The sequence below is a fragment of the Ambystoma mexicanum genome, chromosome 13, assembly GCF_040938575.1.
Source record: "Ambystoma mexicanum isolate Mex_15411 chromosome 13, UKY_AmexF1_1, whole genome shotgun sequence".
Lineage (NCBI taxonomy): Eukaryota > Metazoa > Chordata > Amphibia > Caudata > Ambystomatidae > Ambystoma > Ambystoma mexicanum.
In genome coordinates this window covers 645,882,089-645,898,614 of record NC_090938.1, presented here as the reverse complement: position 1 = coordinate 645,898,614, position 16,526 = coordinate 645,882,089, and positions in this window count along the sequence as shown.

Below are 16,526 nucleotides of genomic sequence, written 5' to 3'. Positions count from 1 at the left end.
AGACCAGAATTTCAGACTCTCTGCCGACCGGCACACCATACAGATATGGGCCCCGGGTGTCCAAGCCACCAAGGAAAACAGGGAACCCCATGCATTTCCGAAAAGTGGACACCCGTGGGAATCCGCAGAGGTATGATTTGCACAAATCGCCCAAGAATTTATTACCCAGACACCCCTGCAAAGTCCGAAATGTGGGGGCAAAAACGCATTTTCCGCACATTTCTCTCGACTCACCCATCGAAACACGCCCCCAACAACACACGGCCTACCGTCCCACGTTCCCACAGGTTTCCCGATGAAAACGGTACCTCACATGTGTGGGTGCACCTACCTTGGCGCCAAGGGGAAAGCCTAAAACACAAGTAACCCCAAGTCTGTTTTCAGACCAGAATTTCAGGCTCTCTGCCGACCGGCACACCATACAGATATGGGCCTCGGGTGAAGAAGCCACCAAGGAAAACAGGGAACCCCATGCATTTCCGAAAAGTGGACACCCGTGGGAATCCGCAGAGGTATGATTTGCGCAAATCGGCCAAGAATTTATTACCCAGACACTCCGCAAAGTCCGAAATGTGGGGGAAAAAACGCATTTTCCACACATTTCGCTCGGCTCACCCATAGAAACACGCCCCCAACAACACATGGCCTACCGTCCCACGTTCCCACAGGTGTCCCGATGAAAACGGTACCTCACATGTGTGGGTGCACCTACCTTGGTGCCAAGGGGAAAGCCTAAAACACAATTAGCCCCAAGTCTGTTTTCAGACCAGAATTTCAGACTCACTGCCGACCGGCACACCATACAGATATGGGCCTCGGGTGTCCAAGCCACCAAGGAAAACAGGGAACCCCATATATTTTCGAAAATAGGACACCCGTGGGATTCCGCAGAGGTATGATTTGCGCAAATCGGCCCAGAATGTATTACCCAGACACCCCTGCAAGTCCGAAATGTGGGGGAAAAATGCATTTTCCGCAAATTTCGCTCGGCTCACCCATTGAAATACGCCCCCAACAACACATGGCCTACTGTCCCGCGTTCCCACAAGAGTCCCGATGAAAACGGTACCTCACATGTGTGGGTGCACCTACCTGGGTGCCAAGGGGAAAGCCTAAAACACAAGTAACCCCAAGTCTGTTTTCAGACCAGAATTTCAGACTCTCTGGCGACCGGCACACCATACAGATATTGGCCTCGGGTGTCCAAGCCACCAAGGAAAACAGGGAACCCCATGTATTTCCGAAAAGAGGACACCCGTGGGAATCCGCAGAGGTATGATTTGCGCAAATCTGCCCAGAATTTATTACCCAGACAACCCCCAAAGTCCGAAATATGGGGAAAAAACGCATTTTCTGCACACTTCGCTCGGCTCACCCATCGAAACATGCCCCCAACAACACATGGCCTACCGTCCCGCGTTCCCACAGGTGTCCCAATCTAAACGGTACCTCACATGTGTGGGTGCACCTACCAAGGCGCCAAGGGGAAAGCCTAAAACACAAGTAACCCCAAGTCGTTTTCACACCTGAATTGCACACTCTCACATCATACAGATATGGGCCTCGGGTGTCCAAGCCACCAAGGAAAAGAGGGAACCCCATGCATTTCCGAAAAGAGGACCCCCGTGGGAATCGGCAGAGGTATGATTTGGGCAAATCGGCCCAGAATTTACTACCCAGACACCCCCGCAAAGTCCGAAATGTGGGGAAATAAAGTCATTTTCCGCACATTTCACTCGGCGCACCCATCGAAACACGCCGCCAACAACACATGGCCTACTGTCCCATGTTCCCACAGGTGTCCCGATGAAAACGGTACCTCACATGTGTGGGTGCACCTACCTTGGCGCCAAGGGGAAAGCCTAAAACACAAGTAACCCCAAGTCTGTTTTCAGACCAGAATTTCAGACTCTCTGCCGACCGGCAAACCATGCAGATAAGGGCCTCGGGTGTCCAAGCCACCAAGGAAAACAGGGAACCCCATGTATTTCCGAAAAGAGGACACCCGTGGAAATCCGCAGAGGTATGATTTGCACAAATCGGCCCAGAATTTATTACCCAGACACCCCCGCAAAGTCTGAAATGTGGGGGAAAAAACACATTTTCCGCACATTTCACTCGGCTCACCCATTGAAACACGCCCCCAACAACACATGGCCTACTGTCCCACGTTCCCACAGGTGTCCCGATGAAAACGGTACCTCACATGTGTGGGTGCACCTACCTTGGCGCCAAGGGGAAAGCCTAAAACACAAGTAACCCCAAGTCTGTTTTCAGACCAGAATTTCAGACTCTCTGCCGACCGGCAAACCATGCAGATATGGGCCTCGGGTGTCCAAGCCACCAAGGAAAACTGGGAACCCCATGTATTTCCGAAAAGAGGACACCCGTGGGAATCCGCAGAGGTATGATTTGCGCAAATCGGCCCAGAATTTATTACCCAGACAACCCCCAAAGTCAGAAATGTGGGGAAAAAAACGCATTTTCCGCACACTTCGCTCGGCTCACCCATCGAAACATGCCCCCAACAACACATGGCCTACCGTCCCGTGTTCCCACAGGTGTCCCGATCTAAACGGTACCTCACATGTGTGGGTGCACCTACCAGGGCGCCAAGGGGAATGCCTAAAACACAAGTAACCCCAAGTCGTTTTCACACCTTAATTGCACACTCTCACATCATACAGATATGGGCCTCGGGTGTCCAAGCCACCAAGGAAAACAGGGAACCCCATGCATTTCCGAAAAGAGGACACCCGTGGGAATCGGCAGAGGTATGATTTGGGCAAATCGGCCCAGAATTTACTACCCAGACACCCCCGCAAAGTCTGAAATGTGGGTAAAAAAATTCATTTTCCGCACATTTCACTCGGCGCACCCATCGAAACACGCCGCCAACAACACATGGCCTACCGTCCCATGTTCCCACAGGTGTCCCGATGAAAACGTTACCTCACATGTGCGGGTGCACCTACCTGGGTTCCAAGGGGAAAGCCTAAAACACAGGTAACCCCAGGTCTGTTTTCAGACCAGAATTTCAGACTCTCTGCCGACCGGCACACCATACAGATATGGGCCCCGGGTGTCCAAGCCACCAAGGAAAACAGGGAACCCCATGCATTTCCGAAAAGTGGACACCCGTGGGAATCCGCAGAGGTATGATTTGCGCAAATCGGCCAAGAATTTATTACCCAGACACTCCGCGAAGTCCGAAATGTGGGGGAAAAAACACATTTTCCGCACATTTTACTCAGCGCACCCATCGAAACACGCCCCCAACAACACATGGCCTACCGTCCCACGTTCCCACAGGTGTCCCTATGAAAACGGTACCTCACATGTGTGGGTGCACCTACCTTGGCGCCAAGGGGAAAGCCTAAAACACAAGTAACCCCAAGTCTGTTTTCAGACCAGAATTTCAGACTCTCTGCCGACCGGCAAACCATGCAGATATGGGCCTCGGGTGTCCAAGCCACCAAGGAAAACAGGCAACCCCATGTATTTCCGAAAAGAGGACACCCGTGGGAATCCGCAGAGGTATGATTTGCGCAAATCGGCCCAGAATTTATTACCCAGACAACCCCCAAAGTCAGAAATGTGGGGAAAAAAACGCATTTTCCGCACACTTCGCTCGGCTCACCCATCGAAACATGCCCCCAACAACACATGGCCTACCGTCCCGTGTTCCCACAGGTGTCCCGATCTAAACGGTACCTCACATGTGTGGGTGCACCTACCAGGGCGCCAAGGGGAAAGCCTAAAACACAAGTAACCCCAAGTCGTTTTCACACCTTAATTGCACACTCTCACATCATACAGATATGGGCCTCGGGTGTCCAAGCCACCAAGGAAAACAGGGAACCCCATGCATTTCCGAAAAGAGGACACCCGTGGGAATCGGCAGAGGTATGATTTGGGCAAATCGGCCCAGAATTTACTACCCAGACACCCCCGCAAAGTCTGAAATGTGGGTAAAAAAATTCATTTTCCGCACATTTCGCTCGGCTCACCCATCGAAACACGCCCCCAACAACACATGGCCTACCGTCCCACGTTCCCACAGGTGTCCCAATGAAAACGGTACCTCACATGTGTGGGTGCACCTACCTTGGCGCCAAGGGGAAAGCCTAAAACACAAGTAACCCCAAGTCTGTTTTCAGACCAGAATTTCAGACTCTCTGCCGACCGGCACACCATACAGATATGGGCCTCGGGTGTCCAAGCCACCAAGGAAAACAGGGAACCCCATGCATTTCCGAAAAGTGGACACCCGTGGGAATCCGCAGAGGTATGATTTGCGCAAATCGGCCAAGAATTTATTACCCAGACACTCCGCGAAGTCCGAAATGTGGGGGAAAAAACACATTTTCCGCACATTTTACTCAGCGCACCCATCGAAACACGCCCCCAACAACACATGGCCTACCGTCCCACGTTCCCACAGGTGTCCCGATGAAAACGGTACCTCACATGTGTGGGTGCACCTACCTTGGCGCCAAGGGGAAAGCCTAAAACACAAGTAACCCCAAGTCTGTTTTCAGACCAGAATTTCAGACTCTCTGCCGACCGGCAAACCATGCAGATAAGGGCCTCGGGTGTCCAAGCCACCAAGGAAAACAGGGAACCCCATGTATTTCCGAAAAGAGGACACCCGTGGGAATCCGCAGAGGTATGATTTGCACAAATCGGCCCAGAATTTATTACCCAGACACCCCCGCAAAGTCTGAAATGTGGGGGAAAAAACACATTTTCTGCACATTTCACTCGGCTCACCCATTGAAACACGCCCCCAACAACACATGGCCTACTGTCCCACGTTCCCACAGGTGTCCCGATGAAAACGGGACCTCACATGTGTGGGTGCACCTACCTTGGCGCCAAGGGGAAAGCCTAAAACACAAGTAACCCCAAGTCTGTTTTCAGACCAGAATTTCAGACTCTCTGCCGAACGGCACACCATACAGATATGGGCCTCGGGTGTCCAAGCAACCAAGGAAAACAAGGAACCCCATGCATTTCCGAAAAGAGGACACCCGGTGGAATCCGCAGAGGTATGATTTGCGCAAATCGGCCCAGAATTTATTACCCAGACAACCCCCAAAGTCAGAAATGTGGGGAAAAAAACGCATTTTCCGCACACTTCGCTCGGCTCACCCATCGAAACATACCTCCAACAACACATGGCCTACCGTCCCGCGTTCCCACAGGTGTCCCAATCTAAACGGTACCTCACATGTGTGGGTGCACCTACCAGGGCGCCAAGGGGAAAGCCTAAAACACAAGTAACCCCAAGTCATTTTCACACCTGAATTGCACACGCTCACATCATACAGATATGGGCCTCGGGTGTCCAAGCCACCAAGGAAAACAGGGAACCCCATGCATTTCCGAAAAGAGGACACCCGTGGGAATCGGCAGAGGTATGATTTGGGCAAATCGGCCCAGAATTTACTACCCAGACACCCCCGCAAAGTCTGAAATGTGGGGAAAAAAATTCATTTTCCGCACATTTCACTCGGCTCAGCCATCGAAACACGCCGCCAACAACACATGGCCTACCGTCCCATGTTCCCACAGGTCCCGATGAAAACGTTACCTCACATGTGTGGGTGCACCTACCTGGGTGCCAAGGGGAAAGCCTAAAACACAAGTAACCCCAAGTCTGTTTTCAGACCAGAATTTCAGACTCTCTGCCGACCGGCAAACCATGCAGATAAGGGCCTCGGGTGTCCAAGCCACCAAGGAAAACAGGGAACCCCATGTATTTCCGAAAAGAGGACACCCGTGGGAATCCGCAGAGGTATGATTTGCACAAATCGGCCCAGAATTTATTACCCAGACACCCCCGCAAAGTCTGAAATGTGGGGGAAAAAACACATTTGCCGCACATTTCACTCGGCTCACCCATTGAAACACGCCCCCAACAACACATGGCCTACTGTCCCACGTTCCCACAGGTGTCCCGATGAAAACGGTACCTCACATGTGTGGGTGCACCTACCTTGGCGCCAAGGGGAAAGCCTAAAACACAAGTAACCCCAAGTCTGTTTTCAGACCAGAATTTCAGACTCTCTGCCGACCGGCAAACCATGCAGATATGGGCCTCGGGTGTCCAAGCCACCAAGGAAAACTCGGAACCCCATGTATTTCCGAAAAGAGGACACCCGTGGGAATCCGCAGAGGTATGATTTGCGCAAATCGGCCCAGAATTTATTACCCAGACAACCCCCAAAGTCAGAAATGTGGGGAAAAAAACGCATTTTCCGCACACTTCGCTCGGCTCACCCATCGAAACATGCCCCCAACAACACATGGCCTACCGTCCCGTGTTCCCACAGGTGTCCCGATCTAAACGGTACCTCACATGTGTGGGTGCACCTACCAGGGCGCCAAGGGGAATGCCTAAAACACAAGTAACCCTAAGTCGTTTTCACACCTTAATTGCACACTCTCACATCATACAGATATGGGCCTCGGGTGTCCAAGCCACCAAGGAAAACAGGGAACCCCATGCATTTCCGAAAAGAGGACACCCGTGGGAATCGGCAGAGGTATGATTTGGGCAAATCGGCCCAGAATTTACTACCCAGACACCCCCGCAAAGTCTGAAATGTGGGTAAAAAAATTCATTTTCCGCACATTTCACTCGGCGCACCCATCGAAACACGCCGCCAACAACACATGGCCTACCGTCCCATGTTCCCACAGGTGTCCCGATGAAAACGTTACCTCACATGTGCGGGTGCACCTACCTGGGTTCCAAGGGGAAAGCCTAAAACACAGGTAACCCCAGGTCTGTTTTCAGACCAGAATTTCAGACTCTCTGCCGACCGGCACACCATACAGATATGGGCCCCGGGTGTCCAAGCCACCAAGGAAAACAGGGAACCCCATGCATTTCCGAAAAGTGGACACCTGTGGGAATCCGCAGAGGTATGATTTGCGCAAATCGGCCAAGAATTTATTACCCAGACACTCCGCGAAGTCCGAAATGTGGGGGAAAAAACACATTTTCCGCACATTTTACTCAGCGCACCCATCGAAACACGCCCCCAACAACACATGGCCTACCGTCCCACGTTCCCACAGGTGTCCCGATGAAAACGGTACCTCACATGTGTGGGTGCACCTACCTTGGCGCCAAGGGGAAAGCCTAAAACACAAGTAACCCCAAGTCTGTTTTCAGACCAGAATTTCAGACTCTCTGCCGACCGGCAAACCATGCAGATATGGGCCTCGGGTGTCCAAGCCACCAAGGAAAACAGGCAACCCCATGTATTTCCGAAAAGAGGACACCCGTGGGAATCCGCAGAGGTATGATTTGCGCAAATCGGCCCAGAATTTATTACCCAGACAACCCCCAAAGTCAGAAATGTGGGGAAAAAAACGCATTTTCCGCACACTTCGCTCGGCTCACCCATCGAAACATGCCCCCAACAACACATGGCCTACCGTCCCGTGTTCCCACAGGTGTCCCGATCTAAACGGTACCTCACATGTGTGGGTGCACCTACCAGGGCGCCAAGGGGAAAGCCTAAAACACAAGTAACCCCAAGTCGTTTTCACACCTTAATTGCACACTCTCACATCATACAGATATGGGCCTCGGGTGTCCAAGCCACCAAGGAAAACAGGGAACCCCATGCATTTCCGAAAAGAGGACACCCGTGGGAATCGGCAGAGGTATGATTTGGGCAAATCGGCCCAGAATTTACTACCCAGACACCCCCGCAAAGTCTGAAATGTGGGTAAAAAAATTCATTTTCCGCACATTTCGCTCGGCTCACCCATCGAAACACGCCCCCAACAACACATGGCCTACCGTCCCACGTTCCCACAGGTGTCCCGATGAAAACAGTACCTCACATGTGTGGGTGCACCTACCTTGGCGCCAAGGGGAAAGCCTAAAACACAAGTAACCCCAAGTCTGTTTTCAGACCAGAATTTCAGACTCTCTGCCGACCGGCAAACCATGCAGATATGGGCCTCGGGTGTCCAAGCCACCAAGGAAAACAGGGAACCCCATGTATTTCCGAAAAGAGGACACCCGTGGGAATCCGCAGAGGTATGATTTGCGCAAATCGGCCCAGAATTTATTACCCAGACAACCCCCAAAGTCAGAAATGTGGGGAAAAAAACGCATTTTCCGCACACTTCGCTCGGCTCACCCATCGAAACATGCCCCCAACAACACATGGCCTACCGTCCCGCGTTCCCACAGGTGTCCCGATCTAAACGGTACCTCACATGTGTGGGTGCACCTACCAGGGCGCCAAGGGGAAAGCCTAAAACACAAGTAACCCCAAGTCGTTTTCACACCTTAATTGCACACTCTCACATCATACAGATATGGGCCTCGGGTGTCCAAGCCACCAAGGAAAACAGGGAACCCCATGCATTTCCGAAAAGAGGACACCCGTGGGAATCGGCAGAGGTATGATTTGGGCAAATCGGCCCAGAATTTACTACCCAGACACCCCCGCAAAATCTGAAATGTGGGTAAAAAAATTCATTTTCCGCACATTTCACTCGGCGCACCCATCGAAACACGCCGCCAACAACACATGGCCTACCGTCCCATGTTCCCACAGGTGTCCCGATGAAAACGTTACCTCAAATGAGTGGGTGCACATACCTGGGTTCCAAGGGGAAAGCCTAAAACACAAGTAACCCCAAGTCTGTTTTCAGACCAGAATTTCAGACTCTCTGCCGACCGGCACACCATACAGATATGGGCCCCGGGTGTCCAAGCCACCAAGGAAAACAGGGAACCCCATGCATTTCCGAAAAGTGGACACCCGTGGGAATCCGCAGAGGTATGATTTGCGCAAATCGGCCAAGAATTTATTACCCAGACACCCCCACAAAGTCCGAAATGTGGGGGGAAAAACGCATTTTCCGCACATTTCGCTCGGCTCACCCATCGAAACACGCCCCCAACAACACATGGCCTACCGTCCCACATTCCCACAGGTGTTCCGATGAAAACGGTACCTCACATGTGTGGGTGCACCTACCTTGGCGCCAAGGGGAAAGCCTAAAACACAAGTAACCCCAAGTCTGTTTTCAGACCAGAATTTCAGACTCTCTGCCGACCGGCACACCATACAGATATGGGCCTCGGGTGTCCAAGCCACCAAGGAAAACAGGGAACCCCATGCATTTCCGAAAAGTGGACACCCGTGGGAATGCGCAGAGGTATGATTTGCGCAAATCGGCCAAGAATTTATTACCCAGACACTCCACGAAGTCCGAAATTTGGGGGAAAAAACACATTTTCCGCACATTTTACTCAGCGCACCCATCGAAACACGCCCCCAACAACACATGGCCTAACGTCCCACGTTCCCACAGGTGTCCCGATGAAAACGGTACCTCACATGTGTGGGTGCACCTACCTTGGCGCCAAGGGGAAAGCCTAAAACACAAGTAACCCCAAGTCTGTTTTCAGACCAGAATTTCAGACTCTCTGCCGACCGGCAAACCATGCAGATAAGGGCCTCGGGTGTCCAAGCCACCAAGGAAAACAGGGAACCCCATGCATTTCCAAAAAGAGGACACCCGTGGGAATTGGCAGAGGTATGATTTGGGCAAATCGGCCCAGAATTTACTACCCAGACACCCCCGCAAAGTCTGAAATGTGGGGAAAAAAATTCATTTTCCGCACATTTCACTCGGCTCACCCATCGAAACACGCCGCCAACAACACATGGCCTACCGTCCCATGTTCCCACAGGTCCCGATGAAAACGTTACCTCACATGTGTGGGTGCACCTACCTGGGTGCCAAGGGGAAAGCCTAAAACACAAGTAACCCCAAGTCTGTTTTCAGACCAGAATTTCAGACTCTCTGCCGACCGGCACACCATACAGATATGGGCCCCGGGTGTCCAAGCCACCAAGGAAAACAGGGAACCCCATGCATTTCCGAAAAGTGGACACCCGTGGGAATCCGCAGAGGTATGATTTGCACAAATCGGCCAAGAATTTATTACCCAGACACCCCTGCAAAGTCCGAAATGTGGGGGCAAAAACGCATTTTCCGCACATTTCTCTCGACTCACCCATCGAAACACGCCCCCAACAACACACGGCCTACCGTCCCACGTTCCCACAGGTTTCCCGATGAAAACGGTACCTCACATGTGTGGGTGCACCTACCTTGGCGCCAAGGGGAAAGCCTAAAACACAAGTAACCCCAAGTCTGTTTTCAGACCAGAATTTCAGACTCTCTGCCGACCGGCACACCATACAGATATGGGCCTCGGGTGAAGAAGCCACCAAGGAAAACAGGGAACCCCATGCATTTCCGAAAAGTGGACACCCGTGGGAATCCGCAGAGGTATGATTTGCGCAAATCGGCCAAGAATTTATTACCCAGACACTCCGCAAAGTCCGAAATGTGGGGGAAAAAACGCATTTTCCACACATTTCGCTCGGCTCACCCATAGAAACACGCCCCCAACAACACATGGCCTACCGTCCCACGTTCCCACAGGTGTCCCGATGAAAACGGTACCTCACATGTGTGGGTGCACCTACCTTGGTGCCAAGGGGAAAGCCTAAAACACAATTAGCCCCAAGTCTGTTTTCAGACCAGAATTTCAGACTCACTGCCGACCGGCACACCATACAGATATGGGCCTCGGGTGTCCAAGCCACCAAGGAAAACAGGGAACCCCATATATTTTCGAAAATAGGACACCCGTGGGATTCCGCAGAGGTATGATTTGCGCAAATCTGCCCAGAATGTATTACCCAGACACCCCTGCAAGTCCGAAATGTGGGGGAAAAATGCATTTTCCGCAAATTTCGCTCGGCTCACCCATTGAAATACGCCCCCAACAACACATGGCCTACTGTCCCGCGTTCCCACAAGTGTCCCGATGAAAACGGTACCTCACATGTGTGGGTGCACCTACCTGGGTGCCAAGGGGAAAGCCTAAAACACAAGTAACCCCAAGTCTGTTTTCAGACCAGAATTTCAGACTCTCTGGCGACCGGCACACCATACAGATATTGGCCTCGGGTGTCCAAGCCACCAAGGAAAACAGGGAACCCCATGTATTTCCGAAAAGAGGACACCCGTGGGAATCCGCAGAGGTATGATTTGCGCAAATCTGCCCAGAATTTATTACCCAGACAACCCCCAAAGTCCGAAATATGGGGAAAAAACGCATTTTCTGCACACTTCGCTCGGCTCACCCATCGAAACATGCCCCCAACAACACATGGCCTACCGTCCCGCGTTCCCACAGGTGTCCCGATCTAAACGGTACCTCACATGTGTGGGTGCACCTACCAAGGCGCCAAGGGGAAAGCCTAAAACACAAGTAACCCCAAGTCGTTTTCACACCTGAATTGCACACTCTCACATCATACAGATATGGGCCTCGGGTGTCCAAGCCACCAAGGAAAAGAGGGAACCCCATGCATTTCCGAAAAGAGGACCCCCGTGGGAATCGGCAGAGGTATGATTTGGGCAAATCGGCCCAGAATTTACTACCCAGACACCCCCGCAAAGTCCGAAATGTGGGGAAATAAAGTCATTTTCCGCACATTTCACTCGGCGCACCCATCGAAACACGCCGCCAACAACACATGGCCTACTGTCCCATGTTCCCACAGGTGTCCCGATGAAAACGGTACCTCACATGTGTGGGTGCACCTACCTTGGCGCCAAGGGGAAAGCCTAAAACACAAGTAACCCCAAGTCTGTTTTCAGACCAGAATTTCAGACTCTCTGCCGACCGGCAAACCATGCAGATAAGGGCCTCGGGTGTCCAAGCCACCAAGGAAAACAGGGAACCCCATGTATTTCCGAAAAGAGGACACCCGTGGGAATCCGTAGAGGTATGATTTGCACAAATCGGCCCAGAATTTATTACCCAGACACCCCCGCAAAGTCTGAAATGTGGGGGAAAAAACACATTTTCCGCACATTTCACTCGGCTCACCCATTGAAACACGCCCCCAACAACACATGGCCTACTGTCCCACGTTCCCACAGGTGTCCCGATGAAAACGGTACCTCACATGTGTGGGTGCACCTACCTTGGCGCCAAGGGGAAAGCCTAAAACACAAGTAACCCCAAGTCTGTTTTCAGACCAGAATTTCAGACTCTCTGCCGACCGGCAAACCATGCAGATATGGGCCTCGGGTGTCCAAGCCACCAAGGAAAACTGGGAACCCCATGTATTTCCGAAAAGAGGACACCCGTGGGAATCCGCAGAGGTATGATTTGCGCAAATCGGCCCAGAATTTATTACCCAGACAACCCCCAAAGTCAGAAATGTGGGGAAAAAAACGCATTTTCCGCACACTTCGCTCGGCTCACCCATCGAAACATGCCCCCAACAACACATGGCCTACCGTCCCGTGTTCCCACAGGTGTCCCGATCTAAACGGTACCTCACATGTGTGGGTGCACCTACCAGGGCGCCAAGGGGAATGCCTAAAACACAAGTAACCCCAAGTCGTTTTCACACCTTAATTGCACACTCTCACATCATACAGATATGGGCCTCGGGTGTCCAAGCCACCAAGGAAAACAGGGAACCCCATGCATTTCCGAAAAGAGGACACCCGTGGGAATCGGCAGAGGTATGATTTGGGCAAATCGGCCCAGAATTTACTACCCAGACACCCCCGCAAAGTCTGAAATGTGGGTAAAAAAATTCATTTTCCGCACATTTCACTCGGCGCACCCATCGAAACACGCCGCCAACAACACATGGCCTACCGTCCCATGTTCTCACAGGTGTCCCGATGAAAACGTTACCTCACATGTGCGGGTGCACCTACCTGGGTTCCAAGGGGAAAGCCTAAAACACAGGTAACCCCAGGTCTGTTTTCAGACCAGAATTTCAGACTCTCTGCCGACCGGCACACCATACAGATATGGGCCCCGGGTGTCCAAGCCACCAAGGAAAACAGGGAACCCCATGCATTTCCGAAAAGTGGACACCCGTGGGAATCCGCAGAGGTATGATTTGCGCAAATCGGCCAAGAATTTATTACCCAGACACTCCGCGAAGTCCGAAATGTGGGGGAAAAAACACATTTTCCGCACATTTTACTCAGCGCACCCATCGAAACACGCCCCCAACAACACATGGCCTACCGTCCCACGTTCCCACAGGTGTCCCGATGAAAACGGTACCTCACATGTGTGGGTGCACCTACCTTGGCGCCAAGGGGAAAGCCTAAAACACAAGTAACCCCAAGTCTGTTTTCAGACCAGAATTTCAGACTCTCTGCCGACCGGCAAACCATGCAGATATGGGCCTCGGGTGTCCAAGCCACCAAGGAAAACAGGCAACCCCATGTATTTCCGAAAAGAGGACACCCGTGGGAATCCGCAGAGGTATGATTTGCGCAAATCGGCCCAGAATTTATTACCCAGACAACCCCCAAAGTCAGAAATGTGGGGAAAAAAACGCATTTTCCGCACACTTCGCTCGGCTCACCCATCGAAACATGCCCCCAACAACACATGGCCTACCGTCCCGTGTTCCCACAGGTGTCCCGATCTAAACGGTACCTCACATGTGTGGGTGCACCTACCAGGGCGCCAAGGGGAAAGCCTAAAACACAAGTAACCCCAAGTCGTTTTCACACCTTAATTGCACACTCTCACATCATACAGATATGGGCCTCGGGTGTCCAAGCCACCAAGGAAAACAGGGAACCCCATGCATTTCCGAAAAGAGGACACCCGTGGGAATCGGCAGAGGTATGATTTGGGCAAATCGGCCCAGAATTTACTACCCAGACACCCCCGCAAAGTCTGAAATGTGGGTAAAAAAATTCATTTTCCGCACATTTCGCTCGGCTCACCCATCGAAACACGCCCCCAACAACACATGGCCTACGGTCCCACGTTCCCACAGGTGTCCCAATGAAAACGGTACCTCACATGTGTGGGTGCACCTACCTTGGCGCCAAGGGGAAAGCCTAAAACACAAGTAACCCCAAGTCTGTTTTCAGACCAGAATTTCAGACTCTCTGCCGACCGGCACACCATACAGATATGGGCCTCGGGTGTCCAAGCCACCAGGGAAAACAGGGAACCCCATGCATTTCCGAAAAGTGGACACCCGTGGGAATCCGCAGAGGTATGATTTGCGCAAATCGGCCAAGAATTTATTACCCAGACACTCCGCGAAGTCCGAAATGTGGGGGAAAAAACACATTTTCCGCACATTTTACTCAGCGCACCCATCGAAACACGCCCCCAACAACACATGGCCTACCGTCCCACGTTCCCACAGGTGTCCCGATGAAAACGGTACCTCACATGTGTGGGTGCACCTACCTTGGCGCCAAGGGGAAAGCCTAAAACACAAGTAACCCCAAGACTGTTTTCAGACCAGAATTTCAGACTCTCTGCCGACCGGCAAACCATGCAGATAAGGGCCTCGGGTGTCCAAGCCACCAAGGAAAACAGGGAACCCCATGTATTTCCGAAAAGAGGACACCCGTGGGAATCCGCAGAGGTATGATTTGCACAAATCGGCCCAGAATTTATTACCCAGACACCCCCGCAAAGTCTGAAATGTGGGGGAAAAAACACATTTTCTGCACATTTCACTCGGCTCACCCATTGAAACACGCCCCCAACAACACATGGCCTACTGTCCCACGTTCCCACAGGTGTCCCGATGAAAACGGGACCTCACATGTGTGGGTGCACCTACCTTGGCGCCAAGGGGAAAGCCTAAAACACAAGTAACCCCAAGTCTGTTTTCAGACCAGAATTTCAGACTCTCTGCCGAACGGCACACCATACAGATATGGGCCTCGGGTGTCCAAGCAACCAAGGAAAACAAGGAACCCCATGCATTTCCGAAAAGAGGACACCCGGTGGAATCCGCAGAGGTATGATTTGCGCAAATCGGCCCAGAATTTATTACCCAGACAACCCCCAAAGTCAGAAATGTGGGGAAAAAAACGCATTTTCCGCACACTTCGCTCGGCTCACCCATCGAAACATACCTCCAACAACACATGGCCTACCGTCCCGCGTTCCCACAGGTGTCCCGATCTAAACGGTACCTCACATGTGTGGGTGCACCTACCAGGGCGCCAAGGGGAAAGCCTAAAACACAAGTAACCCCAAGTCATTTTCACATCTGAATTGCACACGCTCACATCATACAGATATGGGCCTCGGGTGTCCAAGCCACCAAGGAAAACAGGGAACCCCATGCATTTCCGAAAAGAGGACACCCGTGGGAATCGGCAGAGGTATGATTTGGGCAAATCGGCCCAGAATTTACTACCCAGACACCCCCGCAAAGTCTGAAATGTGGGGAAAAAAATTCATTTTCCGCACATTTCACTCGGCTCAGCCATCGAAACACGCCGCCAACAACACATGGCCTACCGTCCCATGTTCCCACAGGTCCCGATGAAAACGTTACCTCACATGTGTGGGTGCACCTACCTGGGTGCCAAGGGGAAAGCCTAAAACACAAGTAACCCCAAGTCTGTTTTCAGACCAGAATTTCAGACTCTCTGCCGACCGGCAAACCATGCAGATAAGGGCCTCGGGTGTCCAAGCCACCAAGGAAAACAGGGAACCCCATGTATTTCCGAAAAGAGGACACCCGTGGGAATCCGCAGAGGTATGATTTGCACAAATCGGCCCAGAATTTATTACCCAGACACCCCCGCAAAGTCTGAAATGTGGGGGAAAAAACACATTTGCCGCACATTTCACTCGGCTCACCCATTGAAACACGCCCCCAACAACACATGGCCTACTGTCCCACGTTCCCACAGGTGTCCCGATGAAAACGGTACCTCACATGTGTGGGTGCACCTACCTTGGCGCCAAGGGGAAAGCCTAAAACACAAGTAACCCCAAGTCTGTTTTCAGACCAGAATTTCAGACTCTCTGCCGACCGGCAAACCATGCAGATATGGGCCTCGGGTGTCCAAGCCACCAAGGAAAACTCGGAACCCCATGTATTTCCGAAAAGAGGACACCCGTGGGAATCCGCAGAGGTATGATTTGCGCAAATCGGCCCAGAATTTATTACCCAGACAACCCCCAAAGTCAGAAATGTGGGGAAAAAAACGCATTTTCCGCACACTTCGCTCGGCTCACCCATCGAAACATGCCCCCAACAACACATGGCCTACCGTCCCGTGTTCCCACAGGTGTCCCGATCTAAACGGTACCTCACATGTGTGGGTGCACCTACCAGGGCGCCAAGGGGAATGCCTAAAACACAAGTAACCCTAAGTCGTTTTCACACCTTAATTGCACACTCTCACATCATACAGATATGGGCCTCGGGTGTCCAAGCCACCAAGGAAAACAGGGAACCCCATGCATTTCCGAAAAGAGGACACCCGTGGGAATCGGCAGAGGTATGATTTGGGCAAATCGGCCCAGAATTTACTACCCAGACACCCCCGCAAAGTCTGAAATGTGGGTAAAAAAATTCATTTTCCGCACATTTCACTCGGCGCACCCATCGAAACACGCCGCCAACAACACATGGCCTACCGTCCCA